The sequence below is a fragment of the Hesperophylax consimilis genome, chromosome 10 (assembly GCF_061612785.1).
Source record: "Hesperophylax consimilis isolate HC1 chromosome 10, BYU_Hcon_1.0, whole genome shotgun sequence".
Classification (NCBI taxonomy): domain Eukaryota; kingdom Metazoa; phylum Arthropoda; class Insecta; order Trichoptera; family Limnephilidae; genus Hesperophylax; species Hesperophylax consimilis.
The window spans coordinates 24,064,013-24,087,011 of NC_142845.1; the positions used below are offsets into that span (position 1 = coordinate 24,064,013).

The 22,999-nt window shown below is 32.5% G+C and overlaps 1 protein-coding gene across 3 annotated transcripts in view; it reads right to left on the reverse strand.

Annotated features, from left to right (window-relative positions):
- chas (chascon) overlaps positions 1–22,999 on the reverse strand; it is a 287,576-nt gene that overhangs the window by 179,651 nt on the left and 84,926 nt on the right. Inside the window, exon 1 of one of the 3 annotated variants that reach the window (XM_089636728.1) lies at positions 10,802–10,921. The exons of 1 other annotated variant lie outside the window; for it this stretch is intronic. The gene's annotated coding sequence lies outside the window, so the exon portion shown is untranslated. Of the gene's footprint in view, positions 1–10,801; positions 10,956–22,999 lie in introns of those variants that run through there. One more of the 3 variants, XM_089636730.1, reaches the window with a different exon arrangement.

Sequence of the window (22,999 nt, forward strand, 5' to 3'; positions counted from 1 at the left end):
AATTCAATAAATTTTCTTTCCTTTCTCAACACTATTCTTCTCTTTTTGAATATGATTTATGAAAATAAAAACCTGTGCCGAAAAAGCTATAATTTTAATGTAACCGATTCTTTTTTTTTCAGAAATAGCAAATACGCAATGAATATTTCCTTTACTGAATCGTAAATTTAAAAAATGTGCTAATATTTTGTAGCACTATAATAATCTTGGGTAAATTTATTGTGTCATAAAGGTGAATTTATTGAACTAAAGTAAAGCGTTTATGGTAAAAAAAAACATGCATTTTGATTTACTGTAATTAATTATTTCTGTAATAGAAGCGTCTTATTATCACATATTTCATAGTTACCGGCAGTTTTGTATGCGTTTCCTTATCCGGTTTCTTTTTTTCTATGAATCATTGTTACAAAATTTAATTTTCAAAAAATAGTACTCTGAGAATACACACTCTTCCAATCAAGGTTAAAATCCTCCTTTGTGTTCGCCTGAATTAAAAACACCAGCAGAACTTTGCCAAATTAATATTTATTTACCGTTGAGCAAGCAGAGCGTCACCTGTTACAACAGTCAATAATGTCCAGGTGGTTGGGTTAGAATCTAAATGGGAGCATTCTAATATTTACCTCCGCGATGAGCACTTACTCTAGAGAAATAATTAGTCACCTTAGAATGTATATTATGTCTCACGAGAGATCCTTTGGGGCCTCCGAGCCTCCGAATTCTTTAACTACAAGCAGCTGGAATAATTATGACGGTGTTTTTATTTTCACCGGATTTTAAATAGCTCAAACCTAATTGTTTGTATGTACCCCTGGCTTGCGTACAGGTAATTTAATCATAGATAGGTATTATTTTCATCATCGTCATTGGAAGGAAAGTTAACGAGAAAAAAAAAGCTTTTATATACTACTTACCTTATATAGAATGCAGTAATTATATGTACCTATAAACCAGTGGTACTAACTATGGGCAGGTAGTCAAACCAGATATTTTGTTGCTATAGTACCGATAAATCTAACTTTAAAAAAAATCTAAATTATCAAAAATATATGAAATAAATATCACAAAGAGATTCCATTTCAATGATATTTGCTAAAACAGAAAAGCTTATTAAGTTCAATAAATTATATATGCACCTAACTTAATCTAACTTTAAAAACATCGAGAGATTATCAAAAATATGTTAAAAAGCAATCCCACAATATTTACATAATTCAGAAGCAAAAGTTTATTATGTTTAAAATACGCAAACGAGTTCCATTGAATGGAAATTTATTAGGGGGTTCTGTTACCGTTGGCGACATTTATTTTTTCTTGGAAGTTTTTTCAATTTATATTTGTGTTTTACGCTAATCATTGTGGCTTATAATAATTTGATATCCTTTGTGCTTTGCATAAAAACCTTGTCTTTTAAATAAAAGCTTACCTTTAATAGAAGTTAACGTAAATTTACAAATCGAACTTATGATTTAAAGGGGTTTCAGACATTAAAATTATCTCATTATTTCAGATAATGTTTTTTGTATAGCATCCATATTTTCAATAACATCCGATACCGTAGAATAAAAAGTCGTTACTTTATGTTTGATACTAACAAGCACGCACATGCGTCTTCGATTTAAAATAGTAATTTTTTTTTAAACCTCTATTTTATAAAATTATCCACATTTTTCAAAAAAAAACCTTCTTTATCAACGTAATACAACGTACACATTTTCATAGGTAATGTATAGCAAATTAAATTTTATTTTCTTATATATTTTAACTCCTTTGATCCGGTCATATAAAATAAAATATTATGTTATATACTGTACACAAGTCTCACTCTCCGTTTACTTCTGATATCGAAATAAGGCTTTCATTGGAGTTCCTCGGTCGATGTTGCCGCAAAGTCGAGTCGAGCTGGTCACGGAAAGCGGAAACCAGCCTTAACCAATTGTAAGTAAGTAAGCAATCATTTAAATTCAATCACATACCAAAAAGGGTTACATATTTAGCTTTACTCCGACGCCATTTTACTCGCGGCAAGATAATAGCAGAAGTTACTTTTGCATAATATACTATCTTCGGAATAATTCTCGTGGAAATTTGTACAACTTACATATTATCATAGCCGCAATGTAAAGCGTAAAGGGGGGTTCAGATGGAAAGGCAACTAAGTAATAAACTAAATAATCAGGTAAATAGGCCCAACTTCCCAAAAATAGTGGGACTCTTCGGATACAATTCGAGGTATGCTGTGAGGCTGATGGGAAGTATAGAAAGAGATACGAAAGAGGAAGGTTTCGAAGTACTTGACTGTTCAGATCTGATAAGAAGACAGAGAGAAAGAACTTGCACCGGATCTTTGTCTCAACTCTCCTTTATTTTACATTAATCCACCCTCTTCTATTATATATCGTTATTTTTTAAATAACATTATTATCCATTCAAGTGTTTGCGTCAATAACTGGAATATGACTTGAGTGATTTGCTTTAGATTGGATTAGCTTTAGAGTAGAAAATTACTCGCCCTCATTTAAAAAAATACATACCTCTGAATTTTAATACTGGGACATATATACCAATTATGATGTTATATAGCCAATGAATGCACCTTTATTTTACCGTTTATCCTATATTTTTACTGTTTACAAAAAAAAAAAAAAAGTCGTAAATGCGCGAATCAAAAATGGCATTTTATTGCGTGAGATCATTCAAAACGTTTTGAAAACTCAGCATAATATGCCGAAAATCACTCGAAAAGTTATTCAATTAAAAAAAATATATTTATAAAAAATTGTCCTGCATTTTAATATTATATCTCATGATAGCTGATTACTGTTCGCCTTCTGAAAACAATATAAAACTGTGATGAAGTCACTTATGGACCATATTTTTATATTGTAGGTAATGTAATGGAAACATTTTTGGAAAATTTCTTCTACTTTTATTACCAATGCCTTCATTTATTACCGCGAAAACTGTCCGAAATTATGAACGCTCAATAAATATTGTGTGAAGTTTCCCTACGAAGTTTATATTACACGGTTTTATTATTATTACACAGTTATGTAAAGCCTTCCGAAGGCGAAACAGCTGTCAAGCATATTAATAATTACACAGCAGAACATGTATATAGATAAAAGTTTAAAAAAAAAATTGAATAATAACATTATAAATTATTTAAAAAAAACTCTTCTATTACGCTTACTTTTAACATGATCATCACCTTCGGGCGTACCCGAATTCTTATTAAATAAACTTACGTGATATAAAAGTAGATCATATGTATTAAAACGTCAGCACTTTTCCCACAAATCATACACTGTTAACCGTCAGACCTCAGGCATGTTCTGTTAGAAGATTGGAGAATATTTCCGATTAGCAATAAAATTCAAAATTATGAATTATTTCTGAACGTATCAGAAAAGAAAAAAAAAATTTAAGTTGATGAAAAACGTTTTCAAATTTTATTTCTTAGATATTTTAAATGCAAAGAAATATATTTTTTTAAATGTCTCACTTTTTTGTACTAAATTTTCTGAAAACGAAAAAAAATTAAATATACACACACATATTTCATTAGCCTCACTTTAATGTGGTTTCATATAAAAATAATTCATGATTTTTTTTTCAAATGGGTGTACGTATTAATTCTTTTGGGTTTCTAAATTTGAATGTAAAGCGTGAGGTTTTCTTTTTCTATCACCGTTTCGATCATATTTCTAACCATGAGAGTAAGGGAGATACAACGATTTCTATGAGGCCATAATATGAGCTGTTCCCTAAAAGCGAACAAATTGTGCTAAGGGGTTAAGCGTTTATTGTTTTGTTTATTATAATATTTTTGTTTGTGATTCTCTGAACACTCTGCGAACAATCGTACACAGTTTGTTGTGTGAGATTTGTTGCACAATGCAATAGGTCGGGTCCCTAATTCAGAGGCTCTTAACATAGCCTGCTGGTAAATAGCAAATACCAACCGCCATTTGCATAATATCTTACTCGAGTCCACAGGCCGAAATGCACCATTTACCTGAAGGCCTTTTCAAGAACAATGTGGTCATTTTAAATTTGACATTTCACCTCACTTAACGTAAATCCTTTACACTTTTATTACGTATGAAGCTGTTCGTGGAAAGTCTTATATGTTATTTGTTTATTTAAACAGGTATAAAAGTGCGTTATTCTTTAGCTGTATGAGAACTGGCAGCAAAGAGGTTTTAATGATTATTGTATGTCGCAATCTTTATGTTCATCAATGAAAACGAAAACAAGTTTAAGGTTTTTAGAGATTTTTTCAAAGAGGTTTGGAAACATTTTTTCCCATTTACAGATTTACAATTATAACAATCTTGTCCTTATTTTTTCAACGGATTTTAAAGTGCTTACAGTTTACATAAGATTATAGAAACATGAGAAAGATTGCCCTAATTATAGCCAAACTCCGATTGGAGAAAGAACCAACAAAAGGATAAAATACGTGGTGGTAGGAGATTTTCAAATATTGTCAGGTTTCATTTAATTTGTTACCCGGGAATGTTTGTAAGAAAGTTACTCAGTTTCACACAATTTTGTGCACGAAATCTTTTTATTGACTATCGATAAGAAGATCTAAATCAATGAATTTATTTTAGCAGCAATTTTTTCTGACTCAACTGTGTTTCCAGCCGTTTTCTTTACAAAACAATGTTTCCATTTATTATTTAATTTTTCAAAACCTACCCTGTAATTCAGAACACCACCAACATAAGTATGAAAATCAACTGAAAATGTACTATCTTAATATCATTACAGTATCATCACACATTATCAAAACTAATAATTGAATCATTGAAAAAATCACTACATAACTTCCTCGTGTACAAAATTTATTATTATACCAATGTGAAAACATATATATTCACACAAACGAAAAATACAAACGCGCTGAACGGCCATGAATTAAAAAAAGTTAAACATACATTTCAAACCAAAACCATCATTGAAACATAAACACATATCTATCATCAATTTTTTCAAGAATTTTTCTCACCTCTTTGGTGTGCTTATAAAATTAATATAACCATCTGAGTATTTCATCTGAGAATTTATTTATTCGTTTGCGAATTGAAATATAGTCGTGCCTTCCTGTCACGCGCTCCCAGAAGGAGGAAGCAGAACGCCTAAGTGAGAATGTTAAAAGAATCCTTCAATCATTTATTTACCTATCCATGTAGGCGCTATATTATGGAGCGCCATTTTCCTAATGTGAATTTAAACGTCATTGACTTTTTGTCAACACCGTAAAATTATTCATTTATTCCCATGTGCCTGTTTTAGTCAGTAAGCATAGACATTACTACTCGGCTTCTCTCAAGATTTCAGCAACCTTTTTCATTTTATTTTTGATCATTTATAAATTTACTGGCGTAAATTAGACTCAATTATAAAGCCAATAAAATACGAGATCAGATTTTTACACTTGTTCTCAGAAGTTTCGTCAGAGACTCTCTATATTTCATGATAGAAATTATGTTGAGAACTGAAAATGGATGCGTAGATCGAGACTATACAAAAAAAGAACTGTGAATATCTTATGACCAATTATGAGAGTTTTAGGCCCAACGGATTTTCTGGTTCATCGTTAAATTTTACATTTTACAAGGCATTTTAAAATCGAAGTACATTTGTCTTTAGCGTGTCTCGCAACCTTGAGTTCGTTTAATTTCACCAGAAAATACTCACGTTTTTGCAAATTTGCATCGTTAGCTTGCAACTGGCGTAATATCAGCAAATCCTTACACAACAATTGTGTGAATTCGCTCGAGAAACGCGTCAAGTTTCGCAAATAACACTATGTTTGCGAACAATAGTTAGAATGCCAGCGAAGTGTTGTACGATGTACGCACCGGGAGCGCAGGAGACGAAAGGGGGTTGAAGACAGAACATTGAACATTGAAAGTTTTCCAGCGGCGAATGAGAATATCTCGTAATATCGTTGCTGCAATAGGCGGGTATGGATCGCTAGCTGGTTTCTATGCCGTGGGAACATTCTGCCATCGCCATTGTAATATTTTTGCATGGAGTAATAGAGTTTTTGCTATTCAACAGGTGTTCTGCACTTCCACTTTACAGCCCCGAGATAGGAATCTGCCTCACGCCGCGGCTCATTAAGCCGGATCCACGCAGCTCGACTTGTCTCAGACACAAGGTCGAAAGAAGCGACACAAACCGAGCTTTCCTCATCACTCTGCATTTAATAAGTTGATACTCTCTAACCTACGCCTTACTATGGACTTGAAGCCTTTCATGGAAGGTATACCTAGCCCGTGTTTTAGACTTGTGTACAAGCCACAATTATTGCAATTGAATCAATTATTCCAAAAACCCTACTTATCCACAAATTTAACCAAGTTTAGTTATGCCAATTTTAAAACTTGAATGTCTCCGTGGTCGAGGGATAAGGCTCTGGACAAGCAGTCCGGTACATCTCAACGACAGCAATTTTTGTTATATCACAATGTATTAATTAAAAATAATGCGTAGTTCATTTGCGGCACGTTCTAGAGTCGAAGATACTCACAGTATCGCCCAAGAGCAAGACCAGCATTCAAAATTAAAACGTTGTTTAAAATGACTTTTGCCGGGTCTTGTGACCAGATCTGAGTAGCCAGGTTGATATTTATCTTAGGTCCTCTACCTTCACAACAAACCCCAAATTGGAATGACAGTCTCACAGGCTGCACACGGTTGGGATCAGTTGGGACTCTTGCGCGGTACTAATATTTAAAAATAATGGATATTTTCCCAGTATACACAATACAATAAACGTAATTAAAACAGAAGATTTTATCTAACCATAATCTATACTTCAAACTAGCCAGACTCAAAAATTTTCCGAAAGGTTGAACTAGAGTTTGTAACATGTGTAATTTTTTGAAGTGAAACTTCTTTACGCGCGTCATGCAATTTCGAGCACCGGAGTAAAACCGACTCATAACCGTCACGAAAAACCGTGATCATTTCGCTATAGGAACCTAGCTAATATTATATACCTAGTTTAGGTCACTCTCCAAACTAAGCTTCGCGGTCTAGAGGCAGAGCGCCCGACTGTCGTCGTGAAGAACCGAGGTTCGATCCCCGCTTTAAATATATATTTTTATCTTTTTGTGATTTTTTTAATACGAGGAAAAGTGATAAAATGCTCTCGTGCTGCGACTTTTAGATATTTTGACTATATGATATTTTGGTCGAAATATAGCTTACAAATCGAGCCGGTAGAGTCGCTCGATATTTTGATAAATTATTTTTATTTTGAATCATTAAAATTACTAATCAAGGCCGATAACGCGACTAATTACCCTCGCAGACGTGCGTGACAAGTTTTTTTTAGTAAAAAACACAGCCGTAAGTGAGTTTTTCAAAATTAAGAAATGTTTTTCAAATTCAGACTCCATACGGGTATGAGACTGTTAAAACACGATAGATCTTTTCCAAAACGGACAAATATACGGCAATATTTTGAAAAACGACAGATATGACTTCACACTGCCGATATATCTTCGATTCGACCCTATATAAAGCGTTAACGAGACGTTATGTGATATTATTCATTTGCCGTGTTTGAAAACGAAAAATTTGCGCGGGACAAGTCGATTGAGGAGTACACGTTGTATACGCGGTTCTCGTCGCGCGAGATACCTCTCCTCGCGGTCTAGAGGCAGAGCGTTCGACACTCGTTATGCAGGACCCGGGTTCGAATCCCATATTTTTATAACTTTTAATTTTTTTTTATCACATGCTACTTATAAATATGTCAATAGACAGAAAAAAAGAGAGAATTAAATGAAAAGAGAGAGAGAAGAATACTTAAAGTTTCACTTCCGTCGTGCGTAGGTTTGCCACACACTGTATTTTTTTTAATTTTAAATAAATTATGTAATAAACCTTACCTACACGAAAGTTTTAGGAAAGGAGTTATCAATGCCCCCTTTTGTGCATGGACCTATTGAATTATTTGCTAATCTCCCATCGCACTCAATAATTTACTGTTGTCTTTAGAATATTTATTTAACTTGAACAACGACACAACAAAAATGTAATGGATGGGAATAAAAATAATTGAATGGTTTGTATGGCACGAAAATCAAAAGCAAAGGTGATAAAACCACGAACAACTAAATGATTAATAGTTTTTTAATAAAATATTCCAAAATATGTAAGTTGGACAAGAGGTCTTTTTCAAATAACCGATTCATTTCTAAAAACATTAAAATTACCTTTGCCAGAAGTAATTCTCGTTTATTCGCACGACAGAGTTGTATAATTCTAATGGGAAATTTAAAATAAGCGCTGGCCGTACGTTAGGTAAATCAAACGGAACATTCTTTTGTTGGCCGCTTAGTGCTATTGTGTAAAGCTGTACCCATTCAAAAAGTCGCAATTTTATAATTTATTCGGATTACAAACTCGTTGTTTTTTTACCGCAAAGTTCAATGATTGATGTCGTCCGACGTACTGGAGTACACGGAGTATACGTGATCGGCCGATACACGCAATAATCGTGTTCATCAATTCACCAACTCCACAATATCCACTCCAATCGCTGTAATAATTATCTTCTTCCCTGCCCCGTGTTAACGAACGTATTATTTTGTATCGTGTGCACAAGCACTTTTCTAAGAAATTCTTTGGTGAGTATTTATTTCACAAACATTTTATTAAAACGCCGCGCTACGCAAGTCAGTGTTTATTTACAAACGTGCTTGTAGATAGATTACACACTTTATTGAAAGTTGTTTTATTATTAATAGCTCGATTTTTTAATATTGTTTTTAATATCCATAATTAGATCTTTACATCAGTACAAATGTTACATTCCAATTCGATTTTAGCCTTGTTGAAATTAGACAAAAGTAACGAAGAATTTTAATGACCTTCCACTCCCAGGTAATGTACCTGAGATATATACAAATAGTTTTATATTACATTATCAAAACAAAGGCAAAACAGCAGGTTCGAAAGGAAAAGCCTCTTTTGGAATAGTTAGGATGGTTTATAATAACACGTTTGCCGGATCACTACGTGCTTTGAGAAATTATTGTTATATTCTATTTACGAGCCTTTCAAACAAAGCATTGGTTTTAAAGAATGTAATATGGTTAGTGTACACGATTTTTAAAGTTCATAATGCGGAAAATATAACCGTATCGAATTTGATTTGAAGGAATTACCTCGAAGCCATAAACCTAGAATTAAGTACGTAATTACTAAAAATCACAATATGAAGTATTTTATTGATCATTTATTCAATTATAAACATTAATTAGGGCAATTCAACAGACTTGATTTTAATCGTGTCGAAAGAATATAAACACAGCATTCCTAAATAAAATACAATTAATATGAAAACTGTATTTGAGTAACTACTCTACCCTCATCCGCCAGCACAATATTTATATGAACAAATCAGTATCGGGCTCATTCGACCATCAATGCATTTTACGTAATTACCTGTGATTAACATCGCAAATTATCGATCGTGTGACTCATAATCGTTGTAAATTTACATGGAAGACTTAACGAAAATATCTAATAATTTCTCCCGTTGAGTACATTAACTTAACGTGATTTAATCGAATAATCAGTACGATTCTTCGCATAGCTTCGTATTTAAGGCGATGCCATACGTCGTGTGACATTTTGAATCATGCCGCTTACAATAACACCGCTTATGTAGATGGCGATAACGTTGAAATTCCCGTTCAACATCATCCGTCTTTTTGATAAATACAAGAAAAAAACATCGCCAAAAAGTGGCTTTTATTTTATTTTGCGGACGTTCAGGCACAAATATTTAATTGTTTTACGGTCATTTTATAAAGAACTTAATTTGCCACACTATACAATAAAACCTTAACCGAAAATGCGTTCGTAAGTATGAGATTTTGAACTTTTAAGCAGTTTTTATAGGCCTGATACATTATTTTTTCTAGGCTTATTAAAAGACTTATCTAAAAAATACTAGATCATCCAGTAGGCCAAGATGTGTTCTACTCGCAGTATTTAATTGAAGCATCTGAAACGTTTCTAAGTTATCAAATTTTCAAACCAAAAAAAATGAATTTGCATAGCTACGCATGACATCGCCTTAAAACGGAACATAAGAAAGATCATTTTTAAGAACTGATAAAATAACGAGTCAGCATAAAATGCACGATAAATCAGTCACAAAATCTTCATACAAGTAAATATTTAAAGATAAATGTAGTTGTGATCATAATATCAGATTCGCAATAATAGCGCATATTTAGTATAAAAAAGATGCTCCAGCGAAGTAAGAATCATTTCTCTACAACTCAAACATTAACTGTTGACATGCACCACGGAACACGACATGTTTTAAATTAACACAGAATCCACGATTTTCATGTATATTCAACACTTTGCACTAGGCCAAGCAATTAATTAGCGGATGGTTATCAAGATAAAGTAGATTTTAAAGGTATTTACAATTATTCGTTCTAAATACGGTTTTCCTTGGTCGAAAACACCGTTTTATTGTAAAATATACTATCCGAAAAATTTCAGTTGCCCCCTGATAACTGCTTAATTAATTTTGAAAGACCATTCCACAAAATACCACTTTTTATTATTCATGAAAATAATTGGCATTTTTAGTAATCAAATAATTTAGGTAAGATAAATTATTATGTTATTTTTTAAATAGGAAAAGATGCACAACAGTACGAGGCACTGATTTCACGTAACGCAAAAAAATCACTTGTAAACAACCACTACACATTGCCTGAAAGAAAAACCACAATTCAACACGTACGAGGATTGGCGTCGATTTTCCGCGGAGTGCAGAAGCGGCCGGGCGGGCGAATTTCCCGGTAACGAATGAAACGAAAAGTGATTGACAAACAAACGCCCGGCCGTTAGAACACAGCTCGGTGAAAACCACCGTACTGAGTGCTGGTGGCTGCAAGCAAACTACATCCGGTGACTATTCTGCTCGCCGGGTAGCTGAACAGTTGTTGAATGGATAATGCCTGGTACAAGCGGCGGCCGACAGACAAAACAGCTGACTAGATTAGCCTAGGCGAGGCCAGCATCCGAGAGTACTTTTTAAATAAGTATCTATCGAAGAGTTTCGTATAATGACTTAGTAAACTAAGCTTTTCGGAGTTCACCTGCGTGGTGGGACATATTTTATTGAAGAATATGATTACGTTTTTAAAATCTAAAAAATTCGTCATATTTTAGGTGGATTTAAGATAGAGTGGATACCGGGGTAGGTACTGAATGAGGTCCGAACGATATTTTTATAGCCATTTTAATTAGAGCCCATTACATTTAACAACCCATAATCCCCATGCATACACAAAATCAGTCACTACGCTTCGGAGGTATATAATTAAACCATTAGACAATAGACTCTCAAACGAAAAATGTGAAAAATAAAACACAATGAGTTCGGGTAGAATCTTACAATCGAACATAAGGATAGCAGCCAAATAAATATGCGTTAAAAATTGAATATAAGATATAGGTGTTAGCTCTCAGTCAAAGTACAATACAGATTAAAATTATGTAAGTTGATATGGTCGAATTAGCTCTGTGTTCAGAGCACTTTCCCACTAAGGAAGATGTCCTGGATTCAATTCCTAGAAGCCGATGAATCTTTTTTGTTTCAGATTTTCGATCGGGAGTCGTTAACTTTGATTATTCAATTATTATTTTATAATTTTCCACCCACAGTAGATTTTCAATCCTACCTTACAGTCATAAATATTATTACGCAACTATGTAAAATGATGTGGTGTAATGTATATATATAATAAATGTTCCTGGAAAATAGATACCACGTAAATGAATAAAATAAGTGTGTTTTTCTGTCCATTGGATAGTGAAATCATCATTTCAGAATGCATGGAAAATCACGTACATCCCATAATAATTGCGGATATCAAAATGTTCATCATTGAATGATCACGTCTTGAGCATACGCACTAAAACGTATAAAATAATAACATAATATTATGCCACGATTCTGCTAGTGTTTAAATATCTTCATTCTTCATTCTCGTGCTACTGGCATTTCCATACGGCCTAGGACCTAGATCTCATCACATTAGGATGCGGGTAACGTATACGTGTACGTAATATTACCTAGATACTGGTATGGAAATGTAATTTGTTTTTGTGCTTCGTATACATTGTCTCATCGTGTAATTATTCTAATTTTTAATCGAAAGTTCCCACTCAAACGATTTTTATTCGGCGTTTGAAACAAAGATCGCAAGAGACAATCAGAATTGAAAATCACAGAGTAATCAGTTCTGTTTGAATGAAGTTGTAGTTTTGAATCAATGATAAGCATTGTATTTTTTTATCCTTTGCTGAATTTTGCTGGCTCTTGCATATAATATCAAAGTATATTTTTTGCTTGTAACGCTCGTAATTTGTGTGCGAAATTTCAAATGATTACAATTAATTAATTTTACAATAAGTGGACCACGCCCAAGCAAATAAGTACCAAACAATATTACGTTGGAAATAGTTTAATTTATTTTATATATTTAATCTTAAAATTGTACCTTACATATTATGTACAATGGTTACATAATATTTGATAATATAAACATAACATAAGCCCCTGCAATCTGCATACTCAATTTCTACCGATTTATAACAAGTTTCTCGTTAACTCTTTAAGTTACAAAAATATATGTTATTTTTGAAGATAATATATCTATATTTTTTTATGCTGAAATATTAATTATATGAAATTCCCTCCATAGAAAAAATCGCAAAACAAGCTCCAAAAATTATTAAAAACACCTTTTGTTCTGTTATTTATTATGTTATAGGCATGGAAAATTTCACAGTGTATGTTTATATGCAACTAAAGCATTTTGCTACATTTCAAACGAGTCGTGTTTTATTAAAATATTTTCACAATTTTCGCTTAATTTTTATCGTTTTTTTAATATTAGCGCGTTCCCTCTATCATTCGTATTTACATATCTCTCTCTCAAACCATTTGTGAACGCTTACTACGGGGCCTCAATGTTAAGATAACGATATTATTAACGATACAAACTACCGTTGGTATTTTACTTAACAAATTACAAACATCAAAAATCATGCTTCACATGTTTCTTAGTAAAATTCTAAAATTAGAACGTATTTCTTCTTCTTTTATGTTTGTCGTTATTTTTTAGAACAACTATTTATATGAGTATCCGCTATTTATTTAAGTAGGAATCCTGTGCTTTTTACTAAAATAATTACTATTTTAATTTCCTAAAAGGTAGTAATAGTAATGAGTATGATCGAAACATCTTGATATTTTTTAAATATTTTATTAATCGAATAAGCAAATTTGTAAAAATAACATCGAAATTATAAATAACATTTCGACCAGTCGAGCGCAATTTTCTATCAAATGAGTTCTCACGATTGAACCTATTTATTATTAGAAAATCGTTCTTTTGCAGATATTTCAATTTGTTGTTGTTTAAATTCTTCCCTATAATATGATTACATAATCTAGTATATAAGTAAAATATTAGAAGGTTTTACAGACATGATACCAGAAAAATTATTTTAAAATGTCCTGGAAAATTGCTAGAATTGATAAAAGGTCACACCACGTTTCTGATCGCTGGAACCGTTTGACACAACTTAGAACTACACAAAATCTAACATTTATTCCTACATCATTTTATTTATTTTATCCCAGTATTAAACATAATGATCAATATAATGTCCATGTTTATTTTCCGAGATTTCAATACAATTCAATCTTAATAAATTTTCACACAAAATCCAAAGGTATCAGCAATGAACTTTATTGCCTACCTAAATAGCCCATAGTTGTCGGGTATATCAATCGTGATCATATAAATTATTGAAATAAATGAGAACCTATAAATTAAATTGATCAGCACGGGAGTTGAACCGATTAACTTAATTAAGAAACTTTGCAATCCTGCGCTTGTAATTAATGCAATACTGGGTTAAACGTCTCTAGAATAATTATTATTCTCAACGTGAAGGAATTTAAGAAACCTTGATGCAACTATTATATCAATAGATGTGTCTGAAATAATTTAATCTAACTGCCTCTTGACTCACCTGTTTTTTAAACGTAAGAAGGGGACAGAAAGAAGTGTGTCACGTTACAAAAACGTTTTAAAAAATTATACTATACATATTAGGTAAGCAATAGAATAAATTAAATACAGCACAAGTAAATAAAATAATAATCATAAAAACCAATTTCAAAATATTAAAGGAATGGAATTGTAAAGTCATAGAAAAATGGCAGATAAAAATACCTTATTTTTAGGGTAATGCTTTTGACTTCGAAGGTCTCGGGTTCAATTCACAGGCGAGAAAGTAAATTTTATTTAATGAATTTGTTTTACTATACAATTCATGAATTAAAAATAATATGTAATATATTTGCGGCACGTTCCAGAGTAAAAAATACTCGCAGTATCGCCCTGCTGTAATACCATAGATCTGAATTGAAACGTTGCTTGAAATGGCTTTAGCCGTGTTTCGTGACCAGATCTGAATAGACAGGTCCCCTACTTCCCCGTTTTTTTTCCTCTCCTCACTATTTTCAGCCTAATAGCATATCCCAATTGGGGATGCCATCGTCTCACTGGATCCAGACGGTTGGGAGTCTTTTTCGGCATTGATTTGAAAAAAAAAATAGTAATAAGGTATTTAACATGAGTTTTATTTTTATGTGAATACTGCACAAGAATCCCAACTGCTCCCAACCGTCTGGAGCCCGTGAGACTATGGCATCCCCATTTGGTGTATTTTGTGAGGCTCAAGGTCGAGGGGATGGGAATGAGATGGGAAAGAGGACGGTGGGGGAGTTCCTGCCTATTCATAACTAGTCACCAAACACGGCCAAAGCCATTTCAAGCAACGTTCCAAGTCTACGTGGTGGTCTTTCACCATGGCTATACTGAGAGTATCTTTCTCTGAGAGTTTGGAACCGTGATTTCCGATTCTTCAAAATTTGTCAAGACATTGTGAAAACTTCAACACTCGGCGAAGGTTTTTTCATGAAAACAAATTAATTGTCTTAGAAGTTACATTCTAGGCTTAACTAAGTTTACTAAATGCACATGCATGCTGATTGGTATCCTAATGAGCGAAAATTCGTAAGAGAAAACCGTAAATCAAAGTATGATCAACTTTTTGCACATCCCGTTCCAATGGTATTCTCAAAAGTAAATAGTAGCTAAGTACAGCATCGCGCTGAGCTCAATAACAACGTGATGGCATTATAATTATTCTGTTCAATGAGATAAGACAGCCTGTTTAGTACCCGGCAATAGAAACTGTAGGCTTTAATTGCAATATAATAAGACCAAATGACTTGCAGGCTCAACCACACTTATTGTAATGACGGGTCCCTAATTAAAATCCAGCAAGCAGATTGGTATCTATGCCAGCTTCCAAAAAGTGATTGCATTATATCAGATAGTACTATACTTTCACGTCTTTCCAATTTGAAATATTTGACATCTGCTTAGAATTCAGCGCATGGACGCCATTGAAGTATTGATCCTAGATTTGATTATAACGTATGCGAACATTTTCTAATAAATTGGTTCAACGCGTGAGACTCTAATTATAAAATGGAAAACCAATAATTATAAGTACAGGACGGAACTATTTTGTTCTCTATAATAAATATAACTTTCATATCCGGCTTTATCCAGTTGGTTTATCCTTCATTTAAAATGTGTTTCATATTTTTGTTTTTTTTTTTTTTTAATTGAATACCGCACAATAGTTCAAACTGCTCCCTGCTATCTGGAACCAGTGAGATTATAGCAACAATTGGGGTATATTGTGAGGCTGAAGGTAGTGGGGAGGGAGAAGACATAAGGAAGAGGAAAGTGGGGAAGTATCTGGTTATTCCGATCTGGTTACCAAACACGGCTAAAGCCATTTTAATTAACGTTTCAATACGAATGGTGGTCTTAAACCAGGGCGATACTGATAGTATCTTCCACTCTGGAACGAGCGCAATATTTTTATTTATTTATTTTTATTATTTTTATTTAATATTGATATAAGTGGGTAGAGTGATGTTATATAAATTACATATGGGTACAAAATATATTTATAATCGCAATCTCACCAAAGAAGAAACTGGATCTTGTGCTTGGTGAGCCACTTACACTAATTATAAGGACAATAGAAGAACATTATGCAATAGGTATATATAATAAGAACAATTGAAACTTCTGGATCATATATATGTGTAGGTGTACATATATAGGATTCTGTTACATACTAAATACTGAGCAATTAAGAGAGTAATTTGAAACATGTAAATAAAGTAAAGATGATTATATATTATATTATATTATTTTTAATGATTTAATCCTGAAATAACACATATTAATCAAATAAAATTTACTTGCGCATGCCGAAGTTTGAACCCGCGACCTCCAAATCGCCAGTCGAGAGCCTTACCCCTCCACTGCGGAGGCCCTCGGCTTTGCTAGCAACTTTAAATTAATCATGGGAGAAACAACAATTTTCATGACTTGTTCTTGTAACATTATGATAGTGAGATTATATATATTTGTAACTTGTGTCTTATCCTATCGGAAGTTGAGTATCATCAGATCAATCTTCACCCTGCACATTCTTGCGGAACTGCCCTCGTACCAGTCAGGTAGATTTCGAAGTCACAGAGTGGGATTTCTTCCTTTCCCTGGATTGTAAATTGAGTAAAAGGTATAGTTAATGGATTCTGACAACGCAATATCTGATTAACCCCTACTTTAAAAAAACTGTTGAATGATTCTACAACTTTGATTGATCTCCTTTTTGCTAGTTCAACATTCTCGATAGTGAAAGTATCAAACGAACGTAATAACAAAATAAGGTATAACACAATAAATAAAAAAATTAAAATGGTTTGTAATAATGACATATTAGTGTTACCTCTATTAGTTTTTGCAATTAACCTGTTTCACAAATCAATATCCAAAGCACTTGACTGCTCGCATTCTGTACAATTTACATCGGGTCCAGTTCTAATACAGATACTCTGCATTGAATGTATTGGAATATACGCAAGTTAGTCAGACGCGAAATATTAGATAAAGATCATGAAATGCGGGCAGTAGGACTGGACCGTGTGAAAGTCCTTGCATTTACTATTTACACACAGTACGGCTTACACAGGCACAAGTATTATAGTCTGTAATCTGTTTGTTCTAGTATGGCCTGTGTGATACCTGTACAGGTATGCAGTCAAATGTTAAATCTAATATCAATTTTTAAGAAAACCGGTCTGATTTAACAACACACAGGTTAGTGAGCCCAAGTATAATCATGAAACTGGTTAGTTTTTCGATGTTGTTCCTTGATCATTTTTAATTCATTCATTAAAATTATTGTAACTTTAATTTTCAGATATCTACTCAATATCTTTATGTTAACGATTTACTGGTTTCTCTGATATCCTTGGGGTAAAGGGAACATTTGTTATAACTAGAGACACCCATTCATAGCATTAAAATAGTTTATTGTCACGAATTAAAGCGATAAATGGTGTTTTAAGCGATAATAACAAAAAAATTAGTCGCTATAATCTTGTATTGACAGATCGTAGAACGAACATGACACACTCTACTGTAGAAACATGTGCCACGTTGAGTTTCAATCAATAATACAATAAACATGTTTCAAGTGATTTTGATAATTTAATTGTTTTGTCCTTATAAAAACTCAATTTTTTCGAGAGAGGCATACAAATACAATTAAATCACCGGTGTAATATTGTATTTTTATTTTTACCTTGAACTGTAATAATATTGTATTTTTATGCTTTTCGTGAACCTCCGACAACTATTTAGTCATATTTGAGATTGATCAACAAAACTATTTAGTCATATTTGAGATTGTGTATATATTTCCGTAAACAAACAATTAATCTTAGTATTTTAAAGCTTGGAAAACGGTTCCATGCTAACTCAACACAGTGACTATTCAACACACCTTTAAAAAGTGATATAAAGTCATTAAAAAAGATGAAATTTTTTTTTTAACCTAACCTAACCTACTTAACCCAGTTAATAAAGTTTTTGTTTCAACACTTTCCGTGACTTTATAACTTTTTAAAGATGTGATGAATTATCATTTTGATGATTTATCCGGTCACCGTTCCGTTTACCCTTGAGGTTACGAGATCAAAAATATAGAGGTAACCTCATACACTAATATCTAAGATATCAAAGTTTCGAATTTTTTCCATCTTCAGGATAGTAGTGAGCGATTTAATAGTAACGGTTCAAACGTACTAACAAATAACAACAAAAAAAGAAGTTGCTGCAAAATAACTAATTTAATTTTATAAATAATATGTTCCCGGTCAATCGTTCTACTTTATTCGGAGTCACTTTACTTATCCCTTCTCCGTGTGTTTCTTGGCATTACAAAACATAGTTTTACAACGCCAGTATTCAATTCCTTCTCTACCTGTTAGTTTGTCTTTTATTATGGCATAATAGTAGTTTCCAAATAAAGAAATAGTTATTTACTACTTACTTTACTAGTTACATTTCTATTTATAATAAACACAATGTGGCTGATTTTATTAACATGGAATATTTTTTAATCGTTGTGTCTTGGCTCTTAATTTCCGTTGCATTATGTTTCATAAGAAAGTTGTTGTAAATTTTTCTGCATTTAAAACTAATTAGAAAATTCCAACGAATAAAGAAAGAATGTGACTTCCAAAATTAAATGGTCAATTTTATTTTATAAGACGGCATTTTCTCGTCGAAAGGGCAGACTTAAAATCGACCCGATAAACTTAATTGCTGTGTTCAAGCGATCTTAGCTATATTTTATATGTTAACTCACCAAAGTAAAACCTTAAAAATTAATCCTGCATGTTTTTCTTTTGCGATTCAAAGGGCGCCCTATTCATTGAAATACGAGTAAAACAGACGAAGGATTTGAGCGTGCGTAATAGTGGATTCAATCGGAAATATTGTCGATCTTTTAGGTAGCCAAGAGTTCGTGATTAGAACAAGCAGACAAAATCAACATTACAACACTTAAGTATAAAAAAGGTTTGTTTAAAAATAAACAACTAAATAATGATACGCTAACAAAAAACTACAAATATCAACGTGTGGAGATAATTGAGATTTCAACCGTTAAGTACCTGACTAACTAAAAAACAAATAAAATAAGAAAAAAACAAAAATTTTTAGGCCTTGAAGCTCGGTGGCCATCACATTACACACAACTTGCATTGTTTTTGAGAAGACCACCGTCTCTCAGAGACCCTGACCCAAACGGAAATCTCCAGATGAAATCAACATCAGCGCGTTGGATGAATGGAATACCTGCTTAGATTGCATTATGTTCTATTATCAAATTCAATAAAAAATTAAAGCTTGCAACGCAGAGGAGATTAGTATCTTACTTCCAATAACCGCATCGCGTTTGTTAAGAAATTAGGACGAGTATTTTAAGAACCCTTATAGGTTACTTACTCTATGTGTTAGCAGATATCAAACAGTTTGTGGCCTAGCTTTCCATCACTCTCTTTGAATATTATAAAATTGTAAAGATTATTTTTGTTATTTGTTTTTGGGGTGTTATGCCGTGTTGATGCCCTTTATATGAAAACCTAAGTTTTATGGAACCAAAATTGGTTGGTACGAGAAAAAATTACTGAAATTTTGCTTTAAAGTTTGCTTAATTAGACTAGAAAGATTACAGCAATTTATCAAAAGGGATGTTTCGAAAAATCTCGGCATATTATAATTGTGGGTTTTGTGAAGCTGAAAGTATTTATAAAACTACTTAATGTTAATAAAATTAAGAAATTCAAACACTTATCTGACGACATTATGAAAATACATAAGACACATTATATTTATACTAATCGATCAAAAAATGTAGCATGGGCAGCTAATTATGTCCACTGGACCTAGTTTTCTCAGTAACGCATCTTAACAAAACTAATGTAGCACCGCTTATGAAAATAGCTGTTTAAATATTACATACATAACGGGCAGTTAATTATGTCTACTGTACTTAGTTGTCTCAGTAACGCATCTTCGCACACCTAATGTAAAACCGCTTATGAAAATAGCCGTTCAAAGATTACATAGTACATAATGGGCAGCTAATTATGTCTACTGTACCTAGTTGTCTCAGTAACGCATCTTCACACAACTAATGTAGCACCGCTTATGAAAATAGCCAGCCGTTCAAAGATTACACCATGAATAAACCACTCACGATTACACACATAACTGGCAGCTAATTATTTGTACTATACCTAGTTGTCTCAGTAATGCATCATCACATAACTAATTCATCTAAGTTTCTGTCAAGCATTTGAAAAAAAAACACGTATTTTCAACAAAGAATTGTTAATTAATAAAATAATTTTGGTACTTATTTTAGCGCTTGTCTGCAATATAAGTAGTTTAGAAAAAATTAAAAGGTCGTTGAACGGTTTACGTTAATTGTTAAAATAAGGTTACGAATTACGCTGAAATATTTCACAATACTTACTTAAACATACACAAACAACTGAAATTAGTATGTTTAATCATTTACGTTGATTTACATTAACACGTTGAGTGGTTGAACTATTTAAAAATATCAATTTAATTTTCGCTGTGATTAATGGTGCAATACCAATTTCACCAACCAGCAACAGCTGATTTGTGAAGATTGATAACGATTTTCCGCCAAGCCAACACTTCCCCTACCTCATCTTCTTCTCGCGTTATTTAACACGAGGAACAAGAGTAGTTTGGAGTTGTGATGGCGGCCACTGACGCCCGTGACGGTGCCCATTGTCTATGGACTGACCCATCACGATGAATATTTAACTAATTGCAGATAAGCGGAGAAGAAAGTGAGGTTGTGAAAGAGATGTAAATCGGACCGGTGCTACACATATTACGACATGTAACAAACTACTTATTGTTTGTTGTGGTTTATTTGTGTAAAAATGGAGTCGTCTACTTCATTGTAAGAATAACTAAGATGTTTGGATAAGGTTTAGGATTTTAATTTAGTGAAAATTTCTTCTCTTTCTGCACTCTCTTCTACGTTAGTCCCCTTCCTGCATACCTTTCGTTTATTAAAATTAACAATATTTGGAACTGCCAAGGGGCAGTTGTGATTTTCGTTAAGTTTACAAAACGGGACAGTAATTTTTTTTTATAAAGTATTTTAAACATAGAATAAAGAAGAATGCAAGAAATGTCTCCGTAATTCAAATATTTGTCCGATCGGGGCTTAATTTTTTAAAACAAAACTTTGTTCACGAATTATTTTTTATTAAAAGTAAAATTATGTTTATATGACAGATTTTTATGCAAAGCACAAATGATAGCAAATTATTATAAGCAATAATTACTAGTCTGAAACACAAGTATAAATTGAAAAAATCTTCGTTTCGTGCAACTGACCGGCAATCAGAAAGTGCGGGTTCAATTCCCGTCGGCGGCATTTATTTTTTCTCGGAAGATTTAATTAAATTTCTATTTGTGTTTTATTTTGAGTAAAAATGTAAATGACATTTTCGTCTAAGAACATTTAAAAAATCAGTAGATATTGGTTAGTTACGAATCGGGGCGGTGTGTTGGGCTGTAACTCGGCCGAGTAACCAATGATAACTAGAGTAAGTTTTTTTATGCATTTGAAAAAAAAGAAATATGAGCCCAAACAAAAATTTATATAATTTCATTTTAAACAAAAAATCAGGTAAAGAATCGCTTGATGTTTTTCATATACCTACATTCCATAACAACCTGTGTATTTTACATTTCATGACGCTAGTTTATACCTAAGACATGAAATAACTCATTCTCATTCAATAATAATTGACATTAGGTAATCAATGAAGGGGTTTAATCAAGGTAATAATTAACCGTAAAATTTCATTAGGTTTTTCATATTTTTCTCAATAATCTATTTATAATTTCAAAACGTGAAACTAACCAAGAATGAGAGTAAATAACACATTTTCCTTGAAATTGATACCTTGACGGGTAATAATTCAATGATAATGACAATATCCTGCAATGCAGATTACTTGATTACCGGCCGAGGTCGGTGTATTATATTACGAGACTGATTAAATTAATCACATCATTCTATTATACTTTAACCACGATTAAATAACTATACTGTAGCTTATTCATTTGTCCGATTGATGAATGAACAAGAAGTTTCTAATGTTCTTAATATTGCTTCTCAAAATATATAAAATGTTACCTACGCAGTTGACGTAAAAATGTGATTTTTCAAAAGTATCAAACGATATCACATCATCCAGGCTAGAATAGATCTTAGGGTAAAAAACTATCCAACAAGCAACTACAAATACAACATTTTGACAAAAAATCTTCCTATACTTTGGTAATAAAAAAAACAACAAAATTCCACTCTCGTTCAAAACTCACAACAATATTTTAACGTTAAAATCTCAAATAAAAAGCTGGATATAAAACATAGGTAGATCAGAAATAGAAAATATACTGACACCAAATATAGACTGAAACTGAAACCACTCAACTGAACAAAAAAAAACCGTGCAATATATTTATAATTATTTCAGAAAAAAAACTTTTCAATATATTTATAATTACTTTACATTTTCCAAACCGCTAAATTTTAATCATAATATGTAAATAAAATCCTCAGCACGGGAGATCGCAGTGAGGATAGCATTATATTTATTTGTTACAAAAAAGGATAATGAAACACTTATTATTGTTTTTATTAATATTTGGAATTTTTCAAAGCGGAATAACTTATTTAGTAAAACTACAAATTGTAATACTAAAAGAAAACGAAAAAATTTGGGCAAAAAAAACAAAAAAGATTCGGTCGCAACGGGGAATCGAACCCAGGACCACTGCCTTGCCAGGGCATTGCTCTGACATATGAATTAATTCGACCATATTATTTACCATTATTTTCAATTATCTTATGT